This window comes from Meleagris gallopavo, chromosome 5, assembly GCF_000146605.3.
Source record: "Meleagris gallopavo isolate NT-WF06-2002-E0010 breed Aviagen turkey brand Nicholas breeding stock chromosome 5, Turkey_5.1, whole genome shotgun sequence".
Lineage (NCBI taxonomy): Eukaryota > Metazoa > Chordata > Aves > Galliformes > Phasianidae > Meleagris > Meleagris gallopavo.
In genome coordinates this window covers 22577971-22584447 of record NC_015015.2, presented here as the reverse complement: position 1 = coordinate 22584447, position 6477 = coordinate 22577971, and the positions used below count along the sequence as shown (strand labels likewise).

Here is a 6477-nt window from a genome sequence, read left to right as displayed (position 1 = left end):
TTTTCTCAGTGGTTCCTGCTATTTCAAGTGCTCCCTCTCAGGGCTTGTTCCAGGCAAGGTAAACCTCGCTTTGCTATTACAGAGCGTAACCTTGGGGTGAGAAAGATTGATCACTTGGGGATGCTTTAAAGTGTGTGGATGAGTTATTTAACAACAGAAATTTCCTGAATGTTAAAGCCTTCAGCATTTTCTATTGCTAGAGCTAGTTCTTTGTTACCCATTGTACAATAGTCTCTAATCCTAATACTCCTGATTATCCTTACTGTGCTTTTGGTTCATACCAAAAGCATAGTAAGTGCTTAGAGCTCGTGACCTGGGTTCCTTTCAGAGGAACTAAACTGGAAGATGTGTTCCAACTGCAAATGAGCATGCAGCCCATGGGACCAAACACGAGCTAGTCCAATGCGCGTTTCAAGAAAAGCAAATGCTGAAATACCCGAAATGTTTTTATCAAATCCTCTGCGCTGTTTTTCCCTACAAATGTTTTGCTCAGTCTAGCCATAGCCTCTTTGAGTTTGAGACTACCTTATTCTCACTTAAGGCACTCAATTGTCTATTCATGATGTGGACACCAGTGGGACTGGGAAGAGAAGTTGGGGATGGAAAAAGAGGTGCTCATGCTGGAGAAGCAGGATAAGCCTTCACAGTGAGTTTTCCCTCTTTCTTCATGGTCTCAGAGGAAAATGCAAACAGTATGCTGTAAGTTAAGGAATGTTGGCCCTTGTTCCTTGCGGTCTCTTTAGTAGAGGAGGGGTCCTGTTCACTCCTTTAGCTCTCTGCATGGTAGCCAAAGGTGGCACCTGCTAAGGGGAAGCAGGACCATGACAAGCTCTTCTGTCCTTGTCGGGGACACATGGCTCTCTCTGCATTGTGCATAGTTAGCTTTGCCAAAGTTCAGCAGGCAGAGGCTAACTACTGTAGTGAGTTTCAATTGGGATGTTACCATAGCATCCTGGGACTTTTACAATCTATTTAGAAGTCCGAAGGTTTGAAAAGGTTGCTTGAAAGTTTCTGAACTCTGGCAAGTTGCCGAAATGTAATTACACAAAAGACAAAGCCCCACTGAAAGCAGCTCTGTTTGGAGAAGCAGCACCTGAGTGCTAGAGTTCCCAGCAGAGCCATTTCCAAGAGCCGGGGCTGTTTTATCACAGTCCCAAAACTCTTTTCTTCCTCTCCCGTGCATGTGTTGTCCTACAAGTGCAGACAAGATGTGCTGCAAAGTGCAGCTTTCTCAGCAATGCTATTGGAAGGGGTGCAGTGCTGTGATTTGGCTGCTCTAGGGCTTGTGAGGATAAAGAGTGACAAAGCAAGACCTTGAAGTCTTGACTGCACAAGCTTCTTTAGAGTTTCCAACTGAGCAACAACTTTTGCTCTATTTTTTTCTCATCTTCCTCCAGAACGTCCTTTAAGTGAATGGGGAAGCTGTTTGGCTAATGGAGTATCCAGTCAGGTAGCAGTTCCTGTGTGAAATATGAGTGTTATAATGAACTGAGGTTACCTAAGGAACATTTGGTTCAACTTCTAGTCTCAGTTTCTGCAAGACAAATAAAATCATGTCATTAGTAACTTTTATAAATGTTCTGATTTGCCTGTGCTGTTTCCTGGTAACAGAGGACCAAGACAACCATTAGGTCTGTAGTAGGAGGCTTTGAAACCTGCAGCCTTGTTAAAAGGGCTCTGCAAATGACCATAGTAAAACCTGAAAGGGGGAAAGGAGTTAACCAGCTAAATGAGAAGTTATTTTTTCTGCTTTTGTTTCTAGGTTTACAGACCTGCTTTTAACTGAATGAGGACAAATTAATAGTGATGCCCTAGTTTGGTCGTAAGTCTTTCTCCTGTACAAATGCACTGCTAAGCTCTGGCCACTTGACCTTGCAAAGGGAATGAATTTTTCAGTGGGAGGAAGGCAGAGGGAAGACTGAGCAATCCTAAAGGAGGAATCTCAGCAGCTGTTAAACTTGCTGAGAAAGTTGGAACTGTTTGTTGCCTTGCTGTTGTTATCTTGCTTTCTTAAGCTGTTCCTCTGGAGTGATAGCTTGTTTATTTCAAAAGAAACTAGAAAATACATCGCTGCAAGCATTTATAAAATTATAGGTCATGTGATGGTCATACCGCATAATACAGTTGTAATAACTGCAGGAGCTTTTGGTAGTCCTTTTCTTTTCTGTAGGGTTTATCTGCAGGTCACTTCTACTTGCTGTGTTCGCAGTAGCTTCATCTCTGTGCAACTGCTAAGGAAAAGATGGCTGAGTTATTTTTGCACTACCATGTGTGCTATCAACCAGAAAATAACTGTAAATATTTTTAAACATATAGTTTGTTCAAAAAGTATGATTCCAGTCTCTTGTTTGGTGTTGATCTTGCATGAAGCCAGACGTGTCGATTTGTCAGTAGACTGCCTGCTGGATAGCTCAGCTGTGAGCTGTGGGAGATGGCTGTTTCCTTTAAGCTGAATGGTTCCAACCCATAAAAAGGAATTTATAAAGTAGAATCTCTGAAACGTAGCATCTTCACAAGGATTAAATTCTAACTCCTGTGATTGCAGACTTGACCTTTTGATGAAGAATCTTCCCATTGTATAACTGAACAAAATCTTATTGCAAGAAATGAGGAACTAAATATTGTACCTCATACAATATTTACTCAACTAGCTGATGGCACTTAGCTGTTAGCGCATTCAGATGTGCTGATGTTCCAGCATACCCATCCATTCTTATAACTGAGTAAGTAACAACAAATTATTATATTATATATATTATATACTCTTTTGCTCTGTAGTTTTAGAGCCATCCCATGCTGAAAACATGAGTGATTTGAGTTTTCATTTTATTAGGGCTAAGAAGCAATGTAGTAGGGCTGTCTCCTGTGAGTTAATAGTATGTTAGCTTCATGTTTGAAGCTTTCCATTATAGATGTGCCAGGATTTGCTTCCAGATAGTGCAGGTACTGTAGTTGTTCTGAGCAACATAATTCAGCTGCATTTAGATGTGTCATTGCACAGCTAACCCACCTCATTTCTTTCTCAGATTTAAACTTCTCTGAGTATTCTGCAGTTCTGTGATTCCTTCTCACTCCCTCAGGAGTCTAAACAAGCATACTCTTGCCTTCATCTTCTTTCTCTTACTAGAAATCTCCCTTGTATGTGCCATCTTTTTGAATGCTGCCTTCTCCAATTATACAAAGTTTCTTCATTTTCTCATTTATATCCCTCGTTCTTCCATCAGCCTGTCAACTCATCAGTAAAACAATGCAGATAAGAAATGAAAAAAGTCTTACGGGCTATGGTTTGGGATGAGAAGATCTGAAATCCCATTTCCAGCTTTGTCACAGTCATCTTGTGTTAAAGCATGTTACTTTCCCATACTCTGTACTCATTCCCTCTGAAGCAGTGAGCTGGAGCACTTTATAATGAATACTGTTTGCTTACAATGAGAGTCATGGAAGCCTTTCCTCTAATTTTGTTGTATTTTGATCAGGCACAGCGTATACTTACTGAAGTCCGTTGGTACTGTGACTGCGCTTTTCTCTGACTTGCACAGCACTGGTTTCATAAATATGAAATAATTTGTTTGTTCATTATGTTTAAGAAGGAGTGCTTCTAATTCCAAACTTCAAAGATCATGAGTGTTTCTTAATCATAATGCGATTGTTTGTACTTATTTTGCATGAATTTCCTTCAGAACAAGTGGGCTAGAATCAGTGCTTTCAACACATGACAGAAAGTTTTAATTACAGAGACAAAAAAAAAACAACACAAGTACAAATTCTTATCTGAAAAGTTACATTGGCCTTTCTCAACCCTCCCATCCACCCAGCTGATATCTGACTTTAATTTTGCTTATCTCTGGTATAATTCCCTCTCAAATGTGAGACTCTTTTCTGAGCTAGGAAAAACTAAAAGGTGATTTACACTAGTTATATTTAAGGGGATGATTTTAAAATTGCAAGTTGAAAGGGTTCCCACTGACCACTGGATTTTGTCTACAGCAGAAATGCTACCCACAGAGAGGTTCTGCTGTGATAAGAATAAGCTTATATCTTTTTCATTAATTCTTTAAATTCTCTTCATTCTCTTTTATTAATGCTCTATATTCGTGTGGACAAGTTAAGCTGCTGTCCCAAGTGAATATTTTTAATGATCTCTCTGGAGTGTTTGAAAGCTTTGTCCCACATGCATGATTCAGAGTGAAATGCACAAAATCCATCTTTGAGACAACTCTATCATTGTACCTTTGGTATATAATGTTTCTATTTGCATTTCCATTGTTCTTACATGCTGAGCTTCACCATACTCAAAGGAGAGCTTCTTATACTTCAGAGAAAGCATTTTAAGACAAATGTTTACTATAAGTTAGCCTAAAGTCCTCGCAATTCAAATATGAGAAATCTGCTCTAAAATACAAGAGTCTGAATATCAAAGTGACTTTCCATTGTAATGATCAGGTACTATTTTCAAAATGCACTTGTGCAAGAGTAGCACTTAGGGGAGTGCCAGTCTACTTTTCATGACTCCTGAGGTAGATTTTTTACATCTAAAACAGTCATGTCTCAGTAATTGACCTAAAAATGAAATCTTGAGGCTTCTGTTAAATTTTTTTTTGGTTTTGTTTTGTGGCTTCAAGGAAAATTGTGGTGAGAATGGCACTGAAATATAAATGATGCTAAAACAAAGAGCATCTTCTGATCAGACAAACAACAGTAACTCTTAGCTAGCCATTTTCTGGTGGATTGGTCTCAAGACTTTAAATGGCTCTTGGACACCCCTTGCTGGGATTCTTTAGAATGAAATTTACTTTCACAAACCTCTAATTCCTATAATTAAGTTCCAATTGTGGTTTTTGCAAATAGTCTTGCCTCTAGAGGACAGATGGATATAAGCTTTAGAGACTTGGTTTCACAAAATATAACTGCCAGTAGTTTTCTTGCTAGTGTTCCAGCTGGCCCCAGAACATTCACATTGGTTCAGCTTTCTAACGTTCTCTTGTTTTTACTTATCTCCACAGTTTTAACAGCGTACGTCAAGGAACGCACATTTTGTTCCGTGAGTTCAGCTTTGTCCAAGCTACCCCTCATAACAGGGCATCTTTTCTTCGGACTTTTTGGAGATGCTTCCGAACAGTGGGGAAAAATGGAGGCAAGTATTCCGGTACCATTATGTTGATATCAAAATTGTTAGCTACACTACTGGTGCAGCACAAATGCTGACACTGCGCACTGATCTAATAAACTAATTCTGTTAAAAGGCATCATCATTCTAGTGGCCTGTGGAATATAAAAAAAATAATGCCCACAGCATAAATTAGCATAGGAGCACCTTGTTGCCAGTGTTACCTCCACTACAGAACAGCTCATCAAGCAACAACAGAGCAGAGGGAGGACATCTGTGGTCATATGCATGAGGAGACAGAGGAGAAAATACAAGTGCTGGGAATCAGATGGGAGTCAGATAGCAGCTCTGGAGCTGGTTTGAATATAGACTATGGAGCATGAGGGTAATAGATGCTGCTATTACAAGGCAGGTGGGGTGCTGAGTTCTCCGGCTAGGAGCTCTGTGTGATGTATGGGTTATAGCATTGTTGGGCTGAACAGCGGTGAACATGGGCACCTAAGCTGTGTCTGAGCTAGTTCTGGCACATTTGTTAGATGACATTACAGGAACCTAGTGGCTGTGGAATGGGGACCACTGACAGCTGGGTGACCTCCACAACTTCACCCACAAGGAAAAAGGTTCAATGCCAAAATAACTATTCAGCACTGTGCTATCTTGTCTAGCTATTCTTATTGTGCAACACACTAGAGTAGGTATTGGAGAACTGGCCAGAGTACAAAATAAACTCATGTAACTTCATGCAACTAAAATTAAGTTTTGGCTTACTCTTTAAGTTTAGAATTTTAAGCAAACATAATGAATGTTGCTGTACAAATGTGGATTTCAGTGGTTTGACTTCGTTTTGTTGTTCTTGTTTTTTTTTTTCTTCCACAATCAGTCTCACTTGTTTCAAGATATTCTACCTCACTTCTCACTATCTACAGATAAATTCTCAACTTCTGGCTAAGTTTTTTGCAAGACTTTGCTTTTGATGAACAGAGTTTCTAAGACTATAAATAGGGAGATGGCTTTTTTGACATATGCTATTTTAAATCCTTTGAAATTTGACAGTTACAGCTAAATGTGACAGAACAATTAGGTACTGAAGCAATTGGGTACTCTGTAATATTGTCTTACTAGTGATAGTTACTCTGTTGTGTTCTAAATCATATATATTTGTTCAGGGATAGCATTTTTAAGGTATTGTGTAAATTGTATGGTACTAATCTAATGAGTATGCAGTGAAGATATCTATGATATAAAGTCAGATCATTATCAGGAAAAACAGAGTGTACATTCCTGGAACACCGTTACATAGTAGAACTGAGAGATGATAGCAAGAAAATCATCCAGCAGAACTGCAGCTTTCAGTGGTGAATGTTGTCAAT

The 6477-nt window shown here is 39.4% G+C and overlaps 1 long non-coding RNA gene across 1 annotated transcript; it reads left to right on the top strand.

Moving 5' to 3' along the window:
* The first annotated feature begins 7 nt into the window (after positions 1–7).
* Positions 8–6141, top strand: LOC104911103. Its single transcript, XR_793645.2, has 5 exons — positions 8–58; positions 542–646; positions 1763–1822; positions 2546–2723; positions 5004–6141. It is a non-coding gene; the product is annotated as an uncharacterized LOC104911103 (long non-coding RNA).
* Positions 6142–6477: the final 336 nt, after the last annotated feature.